This window comes from Tachypleus tridentatus, chromosome 8 (assembly GCF_004210375.1).
Source record: "Tachypleus tridentatus isolate NWPU-2018 chromosome 8, ASM421037v1, whole genome shotgun sequence".
In the NCBI taxonomy this organism is placed as follows: domain Eukaryota; kingdom Metazoa; phylum Arthropoda; class Merostomata; order Xiphosura; family Limulidae; genus Tachypleus; species Tachypleus tridentatus.
In genome coordinates, this window is record NC_134832.1 from 126,397,211 (window position 1) to 126,423,405 (window position 26,195).

The 26,195-nt window shown below is 30.7% G+C and overlaps 1 pseudogene across 1 annotated transcript in view; it reads left to right on the forward strand.

The window, feature by feature from the left end:
* LOC143223440 (twitchin-like) overlaps positions 1 to 26,195 on the forward strand; it is a 255,270-nt pseudogene that overhangs the window by 173,848 nt on the left and 55,227 nt on the right. Inside the window, exons 76-100 of the transcript XR_013012917.1 lie at positions 68 to 234; positions 991 to 1,272; positions 2,953 to 3,249; positions 4,911 to 5,213; positions 6,065 to 6,346; positions 8,006 to 8,305; positions 8,600 to 8,902; positions 9,290 to 9,568; positions 10,396 to 10,501; positions 10,782 to 10,987; positions 12,508 to 12,680; positions 13,821 to 13,950; positions 16,370 to 16,657; positions 17,737 to 17,844; positions 18,587 to 18,778; positions 19,284 to 19,388; positions 20,290 to 20,487; positions 21,334 to 21,518; positions 21,836 to 21,950; positions 22,672 to 22,832; positions 23,345 to 23,468; positions 23,674 to 23,973; positions 24,215 to 24,517; positions 24,792 to 24,910; positions 25,092 to 25,257. The product of XR_013012917.1 is annotated as a twitchin-like (transcript). The remainder of the gene's footprint in view (positions 1 to 67; positions 235 to 990; positions 1,273 to 2,952; positions 3,250 to 4,910; positions 5,214 to 6,064; positions 6,347 to 8,005; positions 8,306 to 8,599; positions 8,903 to 9,289; positions 9,569 to 10,395; positions 10,502 to 10,781; positions 10,988 to 12,507; positions 12,681 to 13,820; positions 13,951 to 16,369; positions 16,658 to 17,736; positions 17,845 to 18,586; positions 18,779 to 19,283; positions 19,389 to 20,289; positions 20,488 to 21,333; positions 21,519 to 21,835; positions 21,951 to 22,671; positions 22,833 to 23,344; positions 23,469 to 23,673; positions 23,974 to 24,214; positions 24,518 to 24,791; positions 24,911 to 25,091; positions 25,258 to 26,195) is intronic.

The following is a 26,195-nucleotide window of genomic DNA, read 5'->3' on the forward strand; positions in this document are numbered from 1 at the left end:
TGAGGGAAGTATTTTATTCTGTACATTAACAAAAGTATTTAACTCTTCAAACGTATATCTCTGTCAGCCCTGAATGGAGTCCTGTGCTAGAAGTGCCAGGAGACAGTACTACAGCTGAAGTTCCTGATCTTATTGAAGGCAACCAATATGAATTCAGAGTCCGTGCCATTAATAAAGGGGGACCAGGAGAGCCAAGTGACGGCACAGCACCACACATAGCACGACCCAAAAACTGTAAGGAATGGTATTTGTAAACAACTAGTGATGATAAAGTATAATTTTCTATTATACATTGTAATAATTTAATAAAAACATTGTTAAAGTATTTTCAATATCTTGCAATTGTGCTGTGCTGTAGCAGCTAGTTCCAAAAGTAAACTTAACACAGATTGCTTTAACTGCTTTTAATGGTGCAAGTTTTAGTTTATATATGCTCAGTATATTTAAAGTTGTCTAATTATAAAATGTTACCTCGAATCTTTTTCATTAGTATTGTTGAATGGCATATGAGACAGTATATTTTTGTTTCTATGTTTAAAAAATTGATGGTGTATTACATTTAAAACATTATACAATTAAAACATAAAGAACAATTGAGGTTTACTCCATGATGAAGAGAAAACCCACTTGTCAAGAAAATTGTATATGTAAAAACGGCTGGTATGGGTAGAGAAAGCACTGTGTAGAGGGGCGAACAGTGTTTCAACCTTCTTCAGTCATCATCAGGTTCACAAACAAATTGTGTAGACAGACTGTACCATATTTTATAGTGAATTTATGTAATTTCAGTGATCAATGAAATATATAAATGTATCCAGTTTATATGAATATTCATGAAAATATGCAAACAAATTAAAACTCAAATACTTTCCTACTTTGTAACAGTTTAAATACATAACTATTTTTGTAATTTCGCTTCATTTTCTTTGTTGCGCCACTACTGATAAAATGCAGTGCCATGTATAATGTCACTTTATTTTCTGTTTTTAGTACCACCATTGATAGAACGCAGTGCCATGTATAATGTCAGAATTAAAGCAGGCAAGAACTTTGAGTTCAATGTACCAGTTCAGGGAGAGCCACCTCCAACCAAGAAGTGGGATCTGGATGGGAAACCTGTAGATGTTAAGTCAAGATGGACAATTAAGCATGAGGACTACAAAACACATTTAAGTGTTAAGAATGCTGAACGTGGTGACACAGGGTCTCTGACTTTAACAGCAACTAATGCCAATGGAACTGATAGTGCTAAAGTTAGCATTACTGTATTAGGTAAATATGCATTTGGGCTAAAATAATATATTTTTTATATATTTAAATAATAATAAATTACTTTCTATTGGATTAATCAATGCCTAGTATTCTACTCTGTTAATTTTTTTGTTGCTCAAAATAAGTTTTGGTACAATAGAGAAATAGTAGTTGTATTATTATTTCTATGAAAGCATCTAATGTGTATAAACTGTATGAAAAAGAGAACAAGAAAATACGTATTTTATATATTCCAACTTTCCATGTTACCCATAAAAAAACAGTATAAACAAAAGTATAGTAACATTAATTTTCCAGTTGCACAGCATCATAACACTAAGTGTAAAGGCGGGAGTGAAAGTGTCTGCAACTTTGTACAGAATGCTACTCAACATGACATTATGAATTTGATATAAGAGTATTAACTTTTCATTTTATTATACATGGCTAATTTTTGTAACAGCTCATGTTAGAGAATAACACATGAGATACAATATAACAGGATATTGAAAACAACTTTAGTTATGCATTTAAGAGATTGTAGAAATTATACAACTATAATAAACAAAATTGTATGACAGAAAAAGTATTTTTATTTTTCACATTAACATCACCTTGACCTTGGAATGAACTTGGAAATTCATAGACAGGTCATTTACACAAATGTTTTATTTAGTTATCTGATTATTTGTTTACAACAGATTTGTACTATTTATTAAAAGCTTGCCACATATCATGAGTATATATGATGTAACATTTCCAATGAAAGGTGTGACCAGTGGACCAGCCATGTACACATTCAGTTAGGTAAAAGAAGTTCTTATATCAAACTAAAAAGAAATATATGCAGAATGCTGGCATTAATTGTGAATGTTTTCTTCCAATGATGATATTTTTATAGATGAAGAATAATCTGCCAGTAAATTAAAGGAAAATAATCAATAAAAGGTGGAAGACTTTTAAAATGTTGTCATCTTACACTTGTGTCTCCACAACAGGCAGTTGCTGTCCATTCTACAAAGTTTCATAGTGTACTGATTGTATCGAGTTACTAATTTATACTGTGTTAAATCATAGAAACCATAGCAATTATCTGTTAACATGTTTTATTTCAGAACTTTCTGCTGCCTGTTTTTTGATATCATTTTGATGAAATCTTTTATAACTCTCAAGTACTTGCTTGAGAAATTCTAGTTCTTATAACATCATGACTATTTTCTTGTAAAAAGAACCTTAATGGTGGTTCAGTTTCTTTGCTAATAATGAGGGTTCAGAAGAATGATGTAAACAAATAGTATATTAGTACTTGCAAATGTGTGATAATTTAAACTGTTAAAAGGTGCCTTTCTAATATCTGTGGGGGCAACCCTTTAGTTCACTTAATATGTTGCTTGCTCTTTGCAGGCAGAGATACTGTGTTTGAGTTCAGGAGATGAAAATTTGGGATAAATACAGAAATATTGACATCCAACATGAGGCCATCTAACAACTCTTAAATTAGGCTTATAGGCAGGCTTTTTTTTATTAGAGGTGGGAAATGTGTTAGCATAAGTTTGAAAGATATATCTTACTAACAGTAGCTCTGTGGTTAAATCAGTTAGATTGTAATATTGCTTGATAACATGCAAGAGATGCCATAGATTAGCCAAAGAGATGAAATTGTTGGCTTGTTATATACATAAAAAAATGTTTTATTTTCAGATGTCCCCTCTGCACCTAGGAACTTAATGGTTGGTGATGTTACTAAAGAAAGCTGTTCAGTAATGTGGGATCCTCCAAAGGATGATGGCGGTTTTGAAATCACTCATTATATAGTTGAGAAGAAAGATGATGAAGCAGGACGGTGGGTCCCTGTAGGAGAATCAATTAGTACTAATATTCATGCTGACAAGCTGATTGAGAACCATGAATATATGTTCCGAGTGAAAGCTGTTAACAAAGAAGGAGAATCAGCCTGGTTAACAGGAACTCATTCCATCATTGCTAAAAACCCATTTGGTATGTCAACCATCACTTATTTTCAAATAAAAATGTAATTTGTATTTTACAAAAATACAGCCTGTAAAACATAAAGTTAAGTTAACAGTCTGTGTAAATATTACCCCTATGATTTCAAAAATGTTTACTTAACAGTATTGTATAATTGATATTTTGTTATCTTATAAAAATTATTTAGTGTAATTTGTAAAGAAAACTGGAAAATGCTCAAACTTTATTTCTATACAGTTGTGAAGTATTTCAACTATAGACAGCACACTCATGTACATTTTCAATGCTTTTGCTCAACCCAAGGTAATAACAATCATCCCTAAATAATATGGTCAGTTGTGCTACTTTCATGATTTTACTTCTCTGTTTGAGGTGTTATTATTTCGATTATTTGTTCTCATCCTTTTCATAATGTCGTGACATGTGGTCTGAGCAGTCACTAATGAAACCCTGCTGTGAAAGTAGCCACTGAAAGGGTTTGAATACCATTGAATAGAGTATATTATAAAGTACATATCAGTGTACAGTAAGTAAAGTAGTGTGAGCGATAATTTGTGGGAAAGTGACTACACGGAGGTCATGCAGAATGAATGAAGTAATCTAATGAGAAGTTTATAAGACTTAGAAACAAACCTTGGATTTGAACATTTTTTGTAGTTTCTTTTAGAAGTTATTTAAGTTTCTGAAATGTATTTTGTTAAATTATATTTCTCTGAAAGCTATGGAAACTTTCTTTTACCAAAAATCTTAGGTAAGCTAAGTTAGGTATAGTGAGTATGGTAGGTTACAGCAAATTATTCAGATGACTCAAGTATCCTTAATCATTGAATATTGTTAAAATTATTTTATTCAAACAATGCATTTAAGTAAAATAATTTATTATTTATTTGAAAGAAATTATGTTTATTAGATATCTGTGATTTTGGCCAAGAATATTATTAAAAATATTATTACTTAACCTGATAAATGTAATAACAATACCATTATGACAGGTTAAGTTGCAGATTGCCATTAAATCCTTGTCAGTTTTTGCTTTTTTAAAAATAATTTATAGCCAGAAGTGATAACTAATGCAATCTTAAAAATTATATATTAGATAAATATAAATTTAGGTGGAACTAATTAGGTATACAGAAATAGAATTCACTTAGCAACAATAAAGACAAAAAATATTTCTTTTCGTATGATAAAAAACGATAAAAAAGTAAATAACACCATATGAATTTTTTAGAGCTGATACTCCACTTCCAGAAATGAATAATTATTAGTCCATAAAATGTCAGTTTATATTTAAAAAAAGTTATTTACTAAGTAACACAAAACAGTTGTATATTTATACTTATTGGTACTGATTTTCCTGAGAAATTTAAGAGTGACTTACAGAGAATATAATAGCATTACACTTCATAAAAATAAATGTGTGAGACAATAACACAGTGTATGATTATAACACTGTAAATCAGTTAGAATATTCAACCACAAAAGTCATAAGATTCAGTGATGTTGAATAAAGTATATGTTTAATTAAGTTTACTGTTATGTTAATAATTGTTATTTACATGAGATTAAACCTAGAGATATTTAATGACTTTCTTGTAATTATATACTGGTAAGACAGTTACATAGAATGTGTGTGAATATATTTGATTGACACTATGTTGCCATTATAGATCAGCCAGATAAGCCCATGCCTCCAGAAGTTACTGACTGGGATAAAGACCATGTTGATCTTGAATGGCGACCTCCTCGTAATGATGGTGGTGCCCCTATAAATGAATATATAATTGAAAAGAAAGCTAAATCCAGTCCCGTGTGGGCAGAGGCAGCTCGAGTACCAGGTGATGCAACCAAAGCTACTGTTCCAAACTTGAAGGAAGGTGAAGAATATGAGTTTCGTATTGTTGCCGTCAACAAAGGTGGCCCAAGTGATCCTAGTGATCCTTCACAGTCTGTTATTGCTAAGCCTCGTTTCTGTAAGTTTTTATAATTTATAATGAATGCTTAGAATACAAATGCTGGGTGCTTGATGACTAAAGTCTAACTGGTGAAGGTTTAATTGTTTCTTTAAGTTTTTACAATGTCTTTAGAGGTTCTCATGTAATACTGACAAGATGTTGTTTTCAATGTTTTATTTTGTCTGCTGCACTTCCAGTAAGAGGATGAATACCCTTAATAATAAGAACAATTTATTTAGTAGAGTATTGTATGTTTATATGTAAAAATACTGTTTAAGCACATATGTAAATAAATAAATAAAGTGTATTGTTATAATTTTTAAATCAGTGGTTCCCAACTGCCAATTCACAGTAAGATTTCAGCTTATCTCCAACTAAGTCAAAAAAAAATATATATATATACCATAAAATATAAGAACTAAAGTATATTGTTTTACAATCTAATATAAAAGTACTTTAAAGGGTTAGTATTGTTTGTGAGATACCATATCCCCAATTACAAAAAGGTTGGGAATTAATATTTTAAATAATTTAAAATATTTTATTGTTTTTGTTGTAAAACAACATTATTTAACAGCGTTCATTAAAGATGTGTATGTGTGTTGTTATACATATTGCTCTTAGCACTGTAAACAGTTGAAACATTTCAAATAGCTAGAAAAAATGTGCAACCTGGCTTTTCCTTTAGTTAATAATGTCTCTACTTATTGTATGATATTGTTTAATAATATTTATTATTTTTTAAAATTACCTCCCTGATAACATTGTTATGATATAGTTTTCTACTATATCATAGTTTAAAGTTTTAAAAATATGTTAGTGGTATGCATTTTATATATACTTAACTTATGACGCTCACCTCTTTGTAGATGCTCCAATTTTAGACAAAACAGCTCTTCATGACCAGAAAGTGCGTGCAGGTAGACCAATTAATTACAGTATACCAGTTAAAGGGGAACCATTACCCAGAGTAACATGGCAAATCAATGACAAATCAGTAGTTGGAAGCCCAAGAGTTGAACTTACTTCTACAGCTGGACAAACAATTCTGGACATCCAGTCTTCTTTGCGTTCTGACAGTGGAAGGTATACTTTAGTTCTGGAAAACAGTTATGGGAAGACCAGTGCATCTGCTAATGTTACTGTTATGGGTAAGTAGATACAATTAAAGAAATGGTACTTAATTATAAAATTCATAAACTCTATATTTGTTATATGTTATTCATTAAAATTATACATAGTAAGTAAAGTTTTAGATGAAATAAAACATTGTAGTTTGTTGTGAATTTGTATTATCTAAGATTTGAGCAAATCACACATTTGAGGTATGATTATTTATATAAAGAAATGTGTTTAATTGTTATAAACATTCAACTGAATTTTTAATCCTTTATTTTACATTATTATGTTTTATAATTTTAAAACGATAACTAGCAGTATTTTATGGACCCTTTGGGAATTATTGTTGAAGAAGCAGAAATGCACATATTTATAAAGAACCTAGTATAAAAACCCATAAAAAATGAAAGGAAGCCATTGTTGAGTGATTAACAAAAAGTACAGAATTTAACTAAAACGAATTTCTCTGTACCTCCAAAATGAACCTTCTCTTCACTTATTTAATCAGTCTTAAAGTAATTGTTTAATCACCACATGTATAATAAAAAATACAAGAGAAAATGAAATTTTATCATTGAAAAAAAGTAGATATGCACTCTCAAAGAGACTTAAATAGCACCCTTGACTCTTTTCACTATATTTAGTCCAGAAAGTAGAAAACAGTGAGGACATTCTGATATATATATATATATATATATATATATATATATATATATATATATTGTTTCAACTGCACAAAAAAGATGTTAATTTGTAATAAACATTTAATTTTTTTTGTGTTTTAATATCAAGTAGGTAATATGTATTTAAATACCCAAATAATATTTATCATTTATCATTTATTCAACACTTAAAACTTTTTAAACTCTGATTCTATAACGTTAGTAATAGTAGGCCAATTTGTTGTCTAATTTGAGCATTAGGCCTAGTACACAAACATAATGTAATGTTTAGATAAATTTGATTTTGCTTTTGGCTACAACTCAACGTCGTAAAATTTCTGAATTAAACTATTTTAAAATATGTTATATTACTTTTAAAAAATAAACATGAATTTTGGGCATTCAACATAAACATCATAGTTGGCCTGAAAACAATCAAGTGATAGTTTTGTTGCTAAGTGATGTTATATATTGTTAGGCATTACCAGAAAAGGAGTGTGAAAGTGTTCTCAGTAGAGTGACATAGGGAATAATTCTTTCATAGGTAATGATCAGTTAAAATTAATTTTACATTTAGTGACTTGTAACTCTTAGGTGTAAGTAACTGTCTTTTGTTTTCCTGACTGAAAAGGTTTGTGGGATACATATTGTCCATCAATTAACTTGTAGACATTTATTTTCTGCACAAAAATAATTGTGAATAGGCTTTAATCAAACTCCATATATAAATTTTCTTTGGAGTTAAAAGATCAATGGTACTGTTTCAAAAGTAGAACACTTATTTCACTGCAAAATGAAACAACATGCAAGTCATCATATTTTTCAACAAATGTGAAAACCAAACCAAAAAGCTAATGGTCAGAGGAGGGGAGAAGGGATAGCCATTCTGCTGATAGCTATTTTTACATAAGTTATTAATGATATGATATTGGTAACTCAAAAGATAGTGAGGAAAATTGAAATACATCTGGAAATAAAAGTTTAGAAATCACATAAGTTAACATAGATTTTTCCTTGGCATGGATTTAGATCGTCCTTCACCACCGGAAGGACCATTGACAGTCTATGAGGTAACGAGAAACTCTGCACATCTGAGCTGGAAGCCTCCTTTGGATGATGGTGGAGTGCCCATTAAGTACTACATCATTGAAAAGATGGATGTTTCTAGAGGAACATGGATAGATGTAGGCAAGACACCTCATCAGAACTATAAAGTTGATAAACTTGTCCACAGAAAATCATACCAATTCCGTGTTCGTGCAGTTAATGAAGTTGGAGAATCTGATTCTTTGGAAAGTGAAGAACCAGTTATTGCCAGAGATCCATGTGGTATAGTTATTTCCTTATTTTATTTGCATTAAGTCTGTTCAATTTTATTTGAACCTCATTTACTTTTGACAATCTATATTGTACAATACAAATAAAGCAGATTAGGGATTTTTAGAAAACTTAGCATCCTTTTTAATTTACAAAGGCAGCCAACATGTACATTACTTTGTTTTCATTATTGAACAATTAATAAATAGTATCAGTTTTTAAAATTACTTTCTATATATATATGTGTGTGTGTATATATATATATACCCCCTTGAAGATACTATAAAAGTTATGTTTGTTTTAAAGAGCAACCCACTGCTCCTGGTAAACCTCAGGTTACTGATTGGGATAGCGATCATGTGGACTTAGAGTGGACACCACCAAAAGATGATGGAGGATCTCCCATCACTAGCTACGTCATTCAGAAGAAAGAGCGGGGTTCTCCACACTGGACCAAAGCAGCTGAAATTCCTGCTACTGAAACTAAAGGAACCGTACCAAATCTTGTAGAAGGAACAGAATATGAATTCAGAGTCATTGCTAAGAATGATGGTGGAGAAGGAGAACCCAGTGAACCATCAGACATGGTCACTGCAAAACCCAGATTTTGTAAGAGATCTAGGTTTTTTATATTTAGTTTTAAAAATATGAGTGGTTTTAACATGAAATTGCCAAATACAGTTATGTAAAAAGGGTTTTAAAGAAACCTGGTCAGTTTGGTATGATAATGAAATTCGTAATTTGATTGTGTCACAAAATGTAATGAAGTATATATCCTCTATAGAGTAGTTGAATAGTTTCCTAAAGCATTTTAGAATAACTTGCTTATATTTTTTATTTGTCAGATTCTTATATAGTGTTGTCATAATTCTAAAATCTTAAGAGTGAAAATAAATGTAGAAGTCTAAAGAAAAACAAAACAGGTTTTCGAAGAGCTTTGCATGGTGCTTGTAGTGCTATTTTAATCTTATTAATTCTTGGTACTCTTTGCTCTAGTGGCACCAAAAATCCTCACTCCAATGAAAGAACTAAGGGTGAAGATAGGCCGAACAGTCAACACAGAGGTCAAGTTTATTGGTCAGCCACCTCCAGATGTTGTTTGGACATTGAATGGAAAGAAATTGACATCTGATGATAGAATCACCATTTCATCTTTTGAAGAATATACAATTGTTAATGTTGTAAATGCCAGAAGACATGACAGTGGGCCTTATACCTTAACCCTGACTAATGATAGTGGAAAAGATTCTGGAACCCTCACAGTAATTATTCTTGGTAGGTTTTATATGAAATGTATTTGTCATATTAGCTGAGAAAATGACTTTGATTATCATTAATTTTTATTGGTTTTTAATGAAAAATTAGATCCATTTGGGTATATATTGGTATTAAAGTGTTTTCATTTTTTTCTAATACATCAGGTTATAAAAATTCTAATCTAATGTTATTGTATGGGCCTTCAAGTCATTTTTATTCAGACTAAAAGGTGATTCACAGATTTGCAGAAAAACTAAACTTGATGTGATGTAATTTTTCAAGCAATGCAATGAAGTTCTATAAATATTTTTTTAAATTTCACTTCTGGTAATGAAATGCTGGTGACCTGCTAACAGTTTTACATCAAAATGTACACCTGCTTCAGTTCTGAAAACTTAAAAATCGTGGATATTTGATGACATTTTGACAATTGCAAGAGACAATTTATGTTTAAAAAGTGACATATAAAAATATGAATAAATATATGTAGGACAAGTTCAGGGGGATGCGTAAAAGGATTTGGAAGTTTCTTAATTTATTCAATTAGTATTTTAATATAGAAAAGTTTTCTTTCAGAAAGTGAATATATTTTGAAAACTGAAAAGGTATATCTAACAGTCAAATTGAGCTTTTAATTTAAAATTATGGAACTGCTCAGCTAGTAAATGTTTATTTCATTTGATTTTTGCATGCACACGATTAAAAAAACAAAATTGTAAGCTTCATTATTGGTCTTGAAGTTTCACTCCCATAGAAATAAAACCTAGTGGAGTAATTGATACAGTTATTTAGGTATATGAGATGCAGGAGAAATTACTTTTAAAACAATATTGTTTTTTTAATAGACAAACCTGCTCCTCCAGAAGGACCACTGAATATTGATAAGGTTGACAAAGACAATATAACATTATCTTGGAAACCACCTGAAGACTGTGGAGGCTCAGACCTAATGTAAGCTACCAGATGTTTGTGTATTGTTATTGGAAGATTTACTGATGCATTTATACTATTTTCTCAACCTGCTAAACACTTTTGAGTTACTTTAGTTTTATAACATGTATGTAGACGATTTTATTTTATTTTTTTCCAACAAAATAAATCAGTAAACTAAAAAAGATACATATGCACAGAAACATTATAAGGTGATTTTTTTGTGTTGGTCTTCAAGTGGTAATAAGTATTTTTAGTATGTTTGTTTTCTCGTAATTTTTTTTTTTTTTTTTTTTTGTAGTGGTTATGTGGTTGAGAAACGAGACAAGACCCATGGAGGAGTGTGGGTTCCAGCTGTTTTACATGTCCCAGCTGACAGTACATCCTGCACAGTACCGAAATTAATTGAAGGAACTGAGTACGAGTTCCGAGTAATGTCTGAAAACACCCAGGGTGTTTCAGAACCTCTCACCACTACCAGACCTGCTGTGGCCAGAAGTCCATATGGTAGGCATTAAGCAAAAACACTGAAAAGAGTGAAGAAAAATTACACCTAGTTTCTTTTTTAAATTGTGAATATTTGATGCATTTTGTATAATAATTCATAATTTTAATACATTCTGATGTCTTGTTTATAAAATCTAGATATTGATCAGTTCTAAGGTTATCTTAAATATAGTGTTCAATACTTTATGTTGAATTATTTTGAATATACATATCTGCAAGTCATGTAGCAACTAAATGCTAATGTAAGCATGCAGTTAAATGGGTGGTACAAAACAAAACATTTTGACATTGTTTGCCACTTCTTAGGCAGTGTGACAGAACCAAAAATTGATTGATGTTTGGAAGAGAATGCAACAGCCATTTTCAATACAAAATATTCATATTTGGATCATAAAGATGTGTTCAGATTGGGGATTTAGAATTTCCCAGATAACATTAGAAAACAAAAAAATGGATCAACCTGGAGTATCAGGACCTTCTTACAGTTAAAGATCTGCATCAGTTGATACCATACCTTTAGTAATCTAAATGTGGCATCTTATAAAGGGTGAAAATACACAAATCATTGTAAAAGCTCTACACATATCCAAAACAACATAATCTACAGTTATTTTTATTTGGCATGTATAGTAGTACAAGAACACATTGGTGCTTGTGCAAATCTAATTAATCACGCTATTTTTCACATGTGTGAAAGCCCATATTTAGTCATATGTTACAATTATAGATTCTCCTGAAGAAAGTAAAAGAACTTTAATTTGTTGTGAATGTTTGTGAAGCAAACAAGGAAAATGGCTGTCAAATGCAGTTAAATCAGTTTGAAAATATTTTGTGGTTATAGAAAATTGGGCAATATTGGAAGAAGTGAAGAACAAAATCAAAATTAAACCTCAGTAATGTTGGCCATTTCTTCTCTTTTATAGTTTTCATAAAATTAGTACTATAATGCTAATATAATTCAAAAAAATTTTTTGAACCACCATGGACATTGGTTTTTCTCGTAATTGGGGCTGAATCTAGAAGGACCTCTGTTTGGAAACGAGGCCAGTAGAGCATAAGCTCCCCAAAATAAAACACGTAGTCTCACCTTTCATTCAACAGTGATGTATCTGAAGTAGTTTAAGAATAAAACAGATATTCATGCTATTCCATACAAAAGCATACCAGTTAAATTCAGCGGATAAAATGAAAAACTATTGTTTCCATGCACTAGATAAATTATGAAATGCAAGTGGGGAAGAATTGTAAGCATTGTGCATGGCAACACAGTAAAGCATCTTGCAGTAGAAACCACACTGCAGGGTTATTGTTAAGATTGAACATGACCAAACATATTGATATAGACTGCAATGATTTTGTGAGGCTCCACAATTTATTTAATAAAACATATTCAACCCTCTGTAGCAACTTGTATTTGTGACATTTTAAATCATGGTTTCTTTTGCCCTAACTTCAGCTGAGTGTTAAATATGTATTATGTATTGAGGTTATCTATATTAACTTTTATTTTTTTGCACTAGGTGTACCATCCAAGCCAGGTCAACCAAAACCAGTAGATCATGATAAGGACTTCATCAAAATCAAATGGTCTCCTCCAAAAACTGATGGAGGATCTCCAGTTGAAAGTTATGACGTTGAGAGACGAGATACTAGAGCAAACAGATGGGTGCCTGTTAACAAGGAACCCATTAGGGTAAGTAGAAGATGAACAAATTTTGAAATGCAAGCTCTGTTAAATGTACTTTTGTGGTTAAAGAACTAATATTTGTATTTTAAGTTTGCCTAAATGTGTTTTTCAAGTTTTTAAACTATTTTATATAAGTTGAGATTAGGTTTTAAGCCATAATATCAAGAAGAAATGAAAATGATACTCGGAAAACACACAAGATCGTGAAAGTGATTAAAACATATTCAAGTACATATAATAATTACTTTTATGAGGTAAACTTCTTTTTAAAGAGGGAACGTCACCTTTCATACATTTGATATGGAATATTAGTTTGTGAGAAACCTATCTATATATATATATGTAAATACTTTTAAGAACTATATATTCATGAAGCTGAAATATTTATTTCTAGTAGTTAAGCAGTAAAATAAATAGTTTCTTTTAGTAACTGTACCTGTATTATTTGAAAGCTGTTTCTTAATGCAGATGGCAGATCTGATTTCAAAATATGTATTCAGTTATAAACTGTGTTATATTCATTTTATAAGAAAATTTACTATTTTCTTTTATTTTAAAAAAATATCGAGTTCACTTAACATCATGGTAAAGGGTGTTAATTATATGGTACAATACTTTAAACTTTGTATCTGTTTTTGTAGGGTAATTGATCCACAGACTTTATTATGGATTATAGTTTTTAATGTTTGTATTACTTGTGGTATTTGAAACAGTATAATGAATTACTCATATGATAACTTTATAATAACAGTTATAAGTTCACAATACTTAGAAGAAATAGTAGGCTTACAAACAATGAAATAAACAGCTATTACTACCTGTGCTATTTATATTATTCTTGACAGGGTAATATTTTTGAAGACAATCATGGTTATTAACACCTATGCTGTTTACAATGCCCTGAACAGGTAATGTATTCACAAACAACATAGTGGTTATTAACACTTGTGCTCTTTACAACAGTATAAAGTATTCACAGACAGCATAATCAATTATTTATTAATTTCTGAGGAATTTATAGTTCTATGAACAGAATGTTTACAGAATATAGATTATAGTTATTAATATGTTTTATGCATGGTACAATGAACAGTGTATTGAGATCAAAATAACTGTTATATTGTGTAATATCTGTGTTCCGAACAGGGTAATGAGTTCACAGACAATAGTGTCATGGATGGTCATCAGTATGAATACAGAGTAATTGCTAACAACAAGGCAGGACCCAGTGAGCCTAGCAAAGCCTCTTTGCCTATTGCTGCTAAACCAACAAAAGGTTTTTATTTTGTTTTATGTGTTGTTTCAAGACAGATGAGTGCAAACATATTTTAAAAATGCTCAATGGAAAGATACCTACTGAAGTATACTGTGGCATTCCACATCTAAACCATTAGCACCAGTTATGGAATGATTTATTCATTCATAATAATACTTATCAGAGATAACTTGTGAACAGAATGAATAATCAAATGGGTTATTAAAAGTAGCCCAGTGAAGTAGGTAATAAGATAAATGTATCTCCTGAAGTAGGCATGAAATTTTAGTCTCTATAAGTATTATGTTCTTTTAATAATACCTAAAGTGATTTATCTAATGTATATTGTTATATAATTTTCTCACTGACAACATTCACATACTCTAACACTGTCCTTCCAGTACATTGTTAAAATACAATCTTAGTAATATAGAAAGACTAGTCATAGCATAGTGGTTAATGTGCTAGACTGTAAATATGAATTTCTGTGGTTTGCATCCTGATGCTACAAAATTGCACACTGTACTTTGATGCTATGGGTGTGTTATAAGAGTGGTGGTCCAAACCCTACTGCCTGATTATAGTAGCACAAGAATGCTGTTGGTTAACTGCCTTTCTATTAGTATATCTGTTCAAAATTATGTATAGCTAGTAAAGATAGCCACTGTGTGGGTTTCTGTGAATGGCTGAAACAAAGAAGTAAACAAGTAGCACAAAAACCTCACATTCTGTGTAACGTACCAAGTGTGTTATAACAAGTTAATTTAACCCATTGTATATGGGTAGTTGTTAAAGTGTGTCTGCCAAAACTTTGTTGAGAGTGCCATTCAGTATGGTATTATGCATGTTGAGAGTGCCATTCAGTATGGTATTATGCATTTGATGTTACCATACATTGCTGATCTTGCGACATTTTATGTTAAAATAAGTGAAATATACAATGATATTGAAAAAAACATTATATATGCATTAAGGATATTTAAAGGTTATGAAATTGCAATGTGCGACTTGAATGATAGATAAAGTATTTTAATGTTCACATGAACATCATTTTACACTCATTTGTCAAACTGATTTTGATATTTCAGACATACCCATACTAACAAAACTGTAATAACACATCTTATCTATTCTGTACAACATACTTATAATGTTGACTAAATAAAAGCTTGCTACATTTCATAAAGTTACTCTTCATAAGTTCAAATTAGAGTCAACACCTCTTCTCCAAAATAGGGTTAGTCTGTCCAGTCAACCATATGAATATTCAGTTATACTTACACCTGTCTTCAATGTACCTCTGTTGTTTTGTTGAATATCATATATGAACTTCACTAATCTTGAATGTTTAGCATGTGAAAACTTCATAATATACATAAATATTTAAGACAACTCATTTAACAGATAATGCATATTATTACTTTACTGATCAAAGAAAAAGTTAGGTGTGGTACTTCATTATTAAAATTAGGGTGAGATTCCTAGTTTTGTTTGCTTAAAATGTACCTGTCATCTTAGCCATCACAGGTTTTTTTTATGTTCATACAGATGTGTTTTTTGCTTCAGAAGATACATTTAGTTATCTTTCATAATTAGACAGAATCTGCTTTGTTTGGTAATTGCTATTTCTGTTTCATAAGAAGAAACAAATGGTTGCAGTTGACAGGGTATTGTCGGTTTGAGCACTTTTATCTGTTCTATAAGCCTGGAGTGGCCAGGTTGTAAAGGTGTTTAATTTGTATCTGAGGGTTGCAGTTTCAAATTCCCATCACACCAAACATGCCTTGGAGGCATTATAATGTAATGCTCAAACCATTATTTGTATGTAAAAAAGTAGCCCAAGAGTTGGTGATGGGTGGTTATGGCTAGTTGCCTTCCTTCTAGTATTAGACTGCTAAATTAGGGTCAGCTAGCACAGATAGTCCTCATGTAGCTTTGTGCAGAATTCTAAACAAATAAATAAATAATTTGTTCTATATTTGAAATTAAATTTTTCATAAATTTACTCACTGCCTTTCAATTAGCACATTTGTTCAAAATTATGTATTGCTATAATACTTCTAATGACCATTTACATATTAGTCAGATTAATACCTCCATTACCTCTATTTGCAAATAGAGATTAAATCCTATAGAAAGAGAATATCCCCACTCTTCTTTGTATCATATTTCAGTAGATACCTCTCCAAATAGAATATATAAACCTTATTTTGTAGGTTGTTTTTAGTTTTAGAAGTCTGAACTATATTTATGATGTAGTTGTTTTTGGCCTAGTTGTTCAAGTAATACTTATTTCATCATCACACAATACTTTATTTATTTTGTAGTCTAATTTAACATAACTGCTGAATCAAGTTTAGATTCAGAAGCAGAAAGTTGTTTTATCCTGTGGTGTTTACACTTTGATCTTTAATTTTATTATGTTATTTCAACTCATTAGAAAAACCAAAGCTTCATCTTGATGGCTTGTATGGACGTACTATTCGTGTAAAGGCTGGTGATCCTCTAAATATCAACATCCCACTGACGGGAGCTCCTGCCCCAACTGTCACATGGAAGTTTAATAAGAAGCCTATAACTCCTACAAACAGAATCAAAACTGAGAGCGAAGAAGACAGTATTACTTTAACTATTCCTCGTTCTCAGCGAGGTGATTCTGGCACGTACACAATCACGGCTGAGAACCCATATGGAAAAGATTCTGCTGATATTAACGTTTTCGTCTATGGTGAGTTAGGCTTTGTGATTGTTCACAATGAATATAAAGTGGAAAAATAATGCTCCAGAATTAAGTTAATAATAATAAAAATAAGTGTATATCATATGTTACTTTGTACGTAGGATCTTCAAGCCACTACACTGTCAGCATTATTATTATAAAATGATATTTGTGTTATACTTGATATAATCCAATAAAACTTTGACAGATTGAAGCTCCCTATTGAATTAATGGGGATAATACTTTGGCTTTTGAACTGAGGCTTTCTTCACTGAAACAACAGGTACACATCCTGCTTGAGAAACATTGATAAATATAAACTTACTTTTACACATTAGCTGTTTGAAATGTGTGTTATTATTGTTGTGACACAGTGTCACTCCCACTCTTATGTTTAGGTTACTGTTCACTTTCACACATTCTTGCATCTTGCTGTTTAAAATGTGAGCTGCTGTTATCACAATAGAATTTCACTCATGTGCTCAGATTTCTGCTCACTTTCATGAATTCTTTTAAGATAAACATCCTCTAAACCAATTATTGTAAAAATAAACTTATACTGAAACACAAATGCCAATTAAAATATCATAGAGGAAGTGGAACTTAGGAAGCCATGGGGTTCTGTGACTTTTTTATCACCATTAATTCCTATGGTTTATTTTGAATGTGTTTTAAACAACCTGTTGCTTATGTTTGAGAAATATAATTTTATTGAGTTGTAATTTTCATTCATCATTAATTTTTTTTTAAATGGATGTGCAAGTTTATGAGCTATTAGTTTCTGTACTAGTCACTCCATGGATCTTTCATAAAGATTTTTGTTATATTTTTTTATTTTATATTTATCAATAATTTTGCATTTTATCTGAATGCAACAAATATACATAAAAAGAGAGAGCACTTGTTTGCGATCATCATATATGTATATGTTTATACAGTTTTAGTATATCACAGTGTTATATTTGTATATTTAATAATATAGATTTTGTCCCAGTAACAAATTGACTGTCACCCTGAGAAAACTGGGAACAAGTAGTGTACTGCTGTTATATTATTAAAGATGTTCTGTTTTTAATTCATCCCTACAGATAAACCTAGTCCACCTCAGGAACCTTTTGAGTATCCAGCTACTACAAGTGCTACTGTTACTCTTAAGTGGCGTCCACCAGAGGACAATGGTGGATCAGATATTACAGGTAAGACACACATGTGCAAATGCATGTTTTTTTTTTAATTTATTGTGCAATATTTTCACATTTACCATAGAATTAAATGTACTCTTAAAGTTACCCAAAATCCAAGAAAAGCAGAAACTGACAAGGTGTGTAGTAAGTTCACTCATTTAATGATAAATTTGTTTAGTTGCAAACATTTCAAACTGTAAGGCATCTAGAGCCATAAAGGGTGATTTTATATATAGCATTATAAACAAATACATCTTTCTTTGATGCATTATCTTATAGTAATTATGTTTAATAAGTTTATAAAATTGGCAGGCTAGAAACATTGTATTTTACAACTCAACAAAAAATTGAAGATAGGTATAGATAATGAATTTGAAGCTGATAAAACAAAATATCAAATATATTGTTGTGTTTGTTCATCTATTAAATGTATAGCATAGTAAGTGTAACATGTTTGTTTAGAAGGGTGGTGTTATGTGTCTTTGAAATAATAAGACTTTTTAACACTTGGGTTTTTCTGTTTTGTCTTCTATCAACATTTGTTGTTTTATTTTGTAGGATCTAATTGTTAAAACCTTTTAACTTTTTTAACTATAACTGTTATAAAAAATTTAAGGAATAGTTTTTATTTAATAAATAAAGAAGATTTGTAATTATTATTAGAAATGTTGTAACATTTAGTTTTTTGTGTGTGTTTCCTAATTAGTTTATTAGTGATGTGTACTGTATAAAATGTCTCTTGTAATTTTTGTAGGATATATTATTGAGAAATGTGATTTTGGCTCTGACAAGTGGGCTTCTGTTGGAGCCTACTGTTCTACCACTACATACACAGTCAAAGACTTGGTGGAAGGAAATCAGTACAAGTTCCGGGTTAAAGCTGAAAATATGTATGGTGTTAGTGAACCCTTAGAGGGAAAACCAGTCACAGCTAAAAATCCTTTTGGTATGTGGAAAAAAAACCCAAAAAACATCAATGAAGGTCTTAAAAATATTGTGCATGCCAAAGTAAAACTGAGGATATTTTTTATTAGCAAAAGTGCAATTAAAGGACTGTTTCTTAAATAAAAAGAAAGTGAAGTATATAATTATATTATTTAAAAAGATAAACGTATCAATTTCCATGCAATACATATTACACTAACTCATGTAATAAATTTTTTTTAAATCAAAAAATTGTATTGAACTCACTGACTCAAGCTTTATTTTGAAAGAATAAATTTAAATACCAACGTGGTCACATCCACTTTTCAGTTGTCATCACAAAAAATTCTTAAAATATGTTTCTAGCATTTCCTGCGATATCTTAGATTGGTTAATTTATTTGGCAATACTTTATTTTATTCGTTTTTATGAACTAAGACAAGAAGGTAAAAAGAACCATCAGGTTATATATCAGTATTTCATCATTTAGTTGTGTATTATAGATAGTTTTTTTTTATTCACAATAGAAACTCCAGATGCTCCCAGTCAACCTATTGTTAATGACTATGGGCCAACATTTGTCAGCCTTTCTTGGACACCACCACTTAATGATGGAGGAAGACCTGTCAAAGGTATAACATGATAATTAGTGATAACCATTGAAATAATTATAAATAATTGTTCTAAATCTAATTTATTACAAAGTTGTTTTTTTTCAGTTCTCTGTGTAAAAAGATTCTGGTGTTATAGTTAATGATTTACTCTTATAAGTGTGCATCAAAACAAATATGAAAGTGGAACTAAATTTTCGTCTTGTTAATATGAACTATAATGCTTAAATACACTTTGTACAAACATGATGGAAGTTTGTATGTATAATCAATTTTAATACCTTCTGTTTCAAACGTGTGATTTTTAAATCTTGTAAAGCACACACCATTTGATACTTTGATATCTCTTTATAAAAACAATATTTCTAAATTGTAAAATTAATATTTCTCTATACCTCCTATTATATTCTATATCAGTTGTGTAAAAAGAGATAAACCAGAAACCAAGATTGATTATTGGTTATGTATATCACCTGTTTAAATGTTAAAGGGAGTTTTACCTTAGAAATTTTTAATAAATTTTTATTTTGTACTAACTCAGGCTTATAATCTAAAATAACAATGACTTAACAAAGTAAATTAAACAATAAAATAGGGAAATATCTATTTTGCTCGTGCATCTGCTCAGTTTGTTAATATCAATAAACTTACTTGTGAATTCACTGTGTTTTTAGAACATTACATGTTATTCTGTTTCCACATTTAGAAAACTTTAATACATTGTTTTAACTGGTCACTCATTGTTATAACTTGTACAAACTATTTTGTTGTTGTTAGAGATTGAATATATTCTTGGTATTTAATATTCCTCAAGATAGTAAATTTCATATAATTTGAAAAAAAAAAACAGTAACACTCTGTAAGTTATGTTATATGTATCCTGAATATAAAAAAGTATTGATGTGTTACTTTTTTTAACTAGGCTATCTGGTAGAGAAGCGAGAAACTGGATATCCAGAGTGGTCCCGAGTTACCTCTTCTCCATTGCCTGACACAGAATTTACTGTGCCAAACTTAAAAGAAGGTCAGACGTATGAATTCCGTGTTATTGCTGTAAATGAAGGAGGACCTGGAAAACCCAGCAAACCTTGTCAGCCTGTCACAGCCAAGGAAAGACGATGTATGTGTTCTCTACTGTCACTTCTGAGCCTCATACATGATTATCATTATTACTCTTTGATAGATTGTTTAGGCAGAGTATTCATGATGAAACTTTGTAGAATGGAAGGCAACTGCCTGTTGTGGAGATGCAACTGTAGAGGACAACATTTCGAAAGTCTTTCACCTTTTGTCTTCGAGTCCTCTACACTCATTTCTCCACAACAGGCAGTTGCTGTCCATTCTACAAAGTTTCATCATTATTATTACTGTTTGAACTAAGTTTCAAAAATATGCTTTGTTTTTTTCCCATGATCTAAATTTAAGGCCCAACTTATTGATAGTCACTGCATTGCCTGGAATTAATATTCAAACTCAGTGATAAGCTTGGCAGCTTTTAGTGCTGTAATTCAGGTTTTGATCTCTACAGTGCACACAGCACACATAACCCATTGTGAAGCTTTATGGTTAATTACAAAACAATCAACAGAGAAAAAATAAAGTGCTCAGATTTTTTAAGGACATTTTTGTGTTTGAGTGTATGATATTTCTTGCTTTACTTTTTGAAAATTGTGGAATATGGAAAAAAAAACTTTTTTTAAATCTGTATTAAAATTATTTTATTGAAATGTTTAATGTCACATTTTTATGTGATGTTTTGAAATGAGTTACATTTTATTAATAAAGTTATAGAAAGTGTAACGAAGCATGAATTCCTTCTTTTTCTTTTTTACTATTTTCAAAGTTTTCAAGCTTTCACTAGTATTTCATTTAAATCTAATAACTTGTTATTACAAAGGCTTTTAAAACAACAGTAATAAAGGCCAAGAAACAGTATATTGATTTTTTTAAAATTTTAATGTTGTAGTTGCTCCTGAAGCTCCTGATGCACCACATGTTGACAAGATAACTAGGAACTCAGCAACTTTGTCCTGGAATAAACCACCTGATGGTGGAAGCAAGATCCGTGGCTACCTTATTGAACAGAGACCTAAAGACTCCAAAGAATGGGAACCTGTTAATGGTTTTCCACATCCTGATACATCATACATGGTAATATGTTAAATAAAGAAGTTTATAAAGAAATATATTTTCATTTCTCAAGAGTAACTGCACTATATTGATATATGTTTATATAAATATGTTTTGATGTGAGAGATTGTTGACTATTCAAAGATTTTGACAGATAAATTAAAACCTTATCCATTACTCAAGATGCTATAATTATGGCTGCAGTTGTAATTAATACTTTAAATGTAATAGATATTAAATTTTTAATTTTTTTCTTACTTATTAATACTTCTGACTTTAGTTTAATTTCTGTAACTTTTTGCTCTAGTTTTGAATATCATTTTAATTTCATATTGCAGATCCCAAGCCTGACAGAGGGAAATGAGTATGAATTCCGAGTCATAGCTGTTAATGATATTGGTTTAAGTCCTCCTAGTAAGCCTTGTCCTATGATACTTGTTGAGGAACAACCTGGTAAGACATTAAGCTTTAGAAGGAACTTGCTAATATAGTTTAAGAGTTTTGATAAAGTGGTTTAATTTTTAAAAAAATTATAAATGATTATAATCTACATTAAAATAAACATAAGTCATACAGTGGAAAAATGTATGAATCTTGAAACACAGAATTAGTCTAATTGAAAATAAATTACAATTTAGTAGCTGCATATGCAGCAAAAGTAATCAAAGATTTAAGTACTTTAATAAATGATTGGCTTTCTTGAGTATACTGATTCAAATCCAGTTGTTTAGGAGAAAATAATATTGACGATTTTGTCTCCTAATAATATTGAGAAAACTCGAGGGAATTTGTATATCAGTTGTGGGATATAGATATCTGTCAAACTTCCATGATTTAAACACTGCAGGTGCTTAAACTGAAAGCATATTGTCTTATGATAGGACTTTTATAAAATTACAGAAACACTGTGCAATTTGACTTTAAAATTAGGTACAATTGTTCATTTTTAATCTTTAAAATATAGATTTGAAATAAAATGTTGCTGCAAAGTCCAATAAAATAATGTGTGATAATGACTGCATACAAAGTATCTTTTGTTACTATTAAAAAGTTAATGATGTACTTTTCTTATAATTTTCACATTGCATTTTAAAAGGGTATACTTTTTAAAATGTGTTTAAATTAATATTGACTTATATCATACTTAATTATTGTTCATATTGTTTGTTTTTAGATAAACCAAGAATTAATGCAGGAGCTGTGAAGGACATTGTGATAAAGGCTGGTCAAGAGTTTGATATCCATGTTCCATTCACTGGCTTCCCAAAACCGACAGCAACCTGGTCTAAAGATGATATTGATATTGAAAAAGATAATCCTAGATTCTATACAAAGGTAATGAAAATTATTGTTATAAAACATATTTTACATTTTGTAGTTTTAGACTAGCATTTTAAAAACAACCTTTGTTTCTATAAGAGTTAGCATTAAGATCTGTATATATATTTATTTATATGTATGTATAGGTATAAAAAAATCATAACTAATTCTTCATTTGTGTAAGATCCTTTATTTTTCATTTTAAAGAATGCACATGCTATGAGTGCTTAATTTTAAATATCTAATATTCATCAAATACACTAACAAACAAATTATATTTGGCTGACTAGATAACCTTTTTCCAGTTATTACTAAATCAAAATCACTGTGTTTTACTTTGAATTTCAAAGTTATTTATTAATGTAAATTAATATAACTATAAATTGATTCTTTATGTATAGGTATACTAACATAATATATCTTTATTACAATTAAATACTTAAATTAATCAGTTAAAGTTTATATATATCATCAAAATCTTGATATGCATGTTTAATTTTCTTTTCATCTCAACTTGTTCACTTCAGGTTGGAGAAGATTATGCTCTACTGGCTGTGACAGATGCCCAAAGAACAGACTCTGGGCATTTTAAGCTTCATCTGAAAAATAAGTCTGGTTTTGACACGGTGTACTGCAAGGTTACTGTATTAGGTATGTTTATATTATCATGAAAGGATACAAGTAACCAAGAAACAATTAGGCTTCTGATACTTAAATGGGTATTGTGAAATATAACCATATATCTTGTGACATCATAATAATTTGTCTTTGTGCATTCCTAATTTGGTTTTGGATATAACTCACTATACTGTAATATATGATTAGGATATTCTTTACAATTTTTCTTTGCTTTTAGATCGGCCAAGTCCACCAGAGGGACTGAAAGGCCAGGATGTAGAAGGTGAGTCTTTAACTCTAAAGTGGCTGCCTCCTCGAGATGATGGTGGATCTCCAGTAACCAATTATGTAGTAGAGAAACTTGAGGTTGGAGCTTCAGCTTGGACCAAAGTCAGTAGCTATGTTACCCAAACAGCTTGTCGTGTCCGTGGCTTGGTACTAGGACACAGGTATAACTTCAGGGTAGTAGCAGAAAACCAGTATGGTGTGAGTGAACCAGCAACTACTAGTGAACCAATCATGGCCAAACTTCCATTTGGTAAGTAAATACATTTCTAACTAAGTGTAACCAAATTTCTTCTCAGTAAAAGTCATGAACAAATTGTTGTATAATAAATAAACCATGTTCCAGAAGTGAAATGGAGAGGTAGCACATGATTTGGCTAATTTATTAGCTGTAACCTCTTGAGGAGGTTCAAGATTTGATTAAGATTGAAAGACACAGAGACCAAACATCCACAAGGTAAATATTAGTAATAAAACAATTATATTCTTTATAGATGCTCCTGGTGCACCAGGAGTACCTGAAGCTGTTGAAACCACTGAAGATTCCATCACTTTGTCTTGGACAAGACCTCGAGATGATGGTGGGAGTAATATTATTGGTTACATCTTGGAAAAACGCAAAGCTGGTGAGGATCAGTGGACTCGAGCCTCTATGGCAGTCATTCCAGACTTGACATACAGAGTTGGTGGTCTCAAGGAGAATAATGAATATGAGTTCAGAGTGTGTGCTATAAACAATGCTGGACCTGGACCCTATAGCTCTGCCTCCCAGGCTATTGTTGCCAGACCTCCACCAAGTAAGTTAAATGCATGTGTTCTGTTAACAGAAAAAAATAAAACAAACTATAATTAAAAATATTATTGTACTACTCAAAAGTAATAAATCTTTCTTTTCGAGGTATTTTTGGTTTTCTGTGCTGCTTCAACTACTTGAAAATGCATCAGTACAAATCTAGAAAAAAAGTTAATTTTTTCAACGTTTTGTACAAATACCTGCCTTGTTTTATTTTTTATTTGGGCATGAATATAAATACAAAGTGACATTTGCCCTTGTGTTATGTTCTTTCAAAGGTGCTCCCAAAATTGATGCAAGTTTCTCTATGCGAGATATTGTTGTCCAAGCTGGAGAGGAGTTTACACTTCGAGTTCCATTTAGTGGAAGCCCAGTACCACATGCTTCATGGACTATTGTGAGTATTACCGTATGGTTTTAAACCTAGACTTTCTATAAAGTATTTGAAGTATGTTTTAACAAATATTTGTTTATTATTTGGAACTTGCATGAACGTTTTGCTTAAAGTCAAGCAATGAATAATCAGATAAAAATCTGCAAGATTATCTAATAGCAGTTTTTTCTTCTTTTTATTGCAGAATGGAAAGCCAGTCAAGCCTGATAATCGTATCTATTCAGAAGTGAATGTGGCTTTCACTATCCTTCTTAATAAGTATGCCAAGAGAGAGGATTCTGGCAAGTACACTCTCCAATTGACAAATAGCGAGGGCACAGATAGTGCATCTTGTAAAGTATTGGTTGTTGGTAAGTTTTCCCTCAAGCAAACTATTGATCTGTGTAGCAATATTATAAGCCTTGCTATCTTTAATATAAAAGCCATGTTTAAGACCTTGTTTATACAGAATAAGCAAATTACCAATGTGATAATAAATATTTACATTTTGTAATATTATTTATTGTAAAAGATGTGATGAAGAACTTTTGTACACAACTGTTGATATACAATACTGTTAGTACAGAGTCAAAAATTGTATTTCAGGCTACTTTCAAAAAACAGTGGAAGTGCAAATCACAAGTGAAACATCAAAATTTGATTAATCTTCATATTTAGCACAACAGAAAATCAGTGGAAATGCTTGCTTTCAGCAAACACTTAATATTTTGTATGTTTTCCTTTTGCTTTAACAACTACAGACAGTCTTTCACATATTGTTACAACATATTTAAGCAGAATGCCTTTTGTGTTTATACTCAAAATGTCTCTAATACACTCCAATAAAATTTCTTTGGAAGAAACTTTCGATTTGCCAAGTTTTTTTGTTTTTTTTATCAAATCCCAGATCTGCTCAATTGGGTTCATACTGGGGCTCTGTTGGGGTCATTGGATCATTTAAATGATTTCAGCAGCTTTTTTCTTAGCTAAGTAACTTCTGCATAGGGTGAATGTTTGGGATTTATTATCTTTTTGATAGTAGAATCATTTACTGTGACACATCAGTGTCTGTTGGTACTTGCACTGGTTCATAATTCCATCTATTTTGCTAATATATCCTGTCTCCTCAGCAGAAAAACACCTTCAAACCATCACACTGTCTCCTTCATTCTTCATTTTAGGTGTTATGCATTGAGGTAAATATTTTTCACCTTTCCTTCATTAAATGTACAACTTATGCTTTGAATCAAATATTTCAAACTTGGACTCATCCATACATAACACCGTTTTCAATCATCAACAGTCCAAG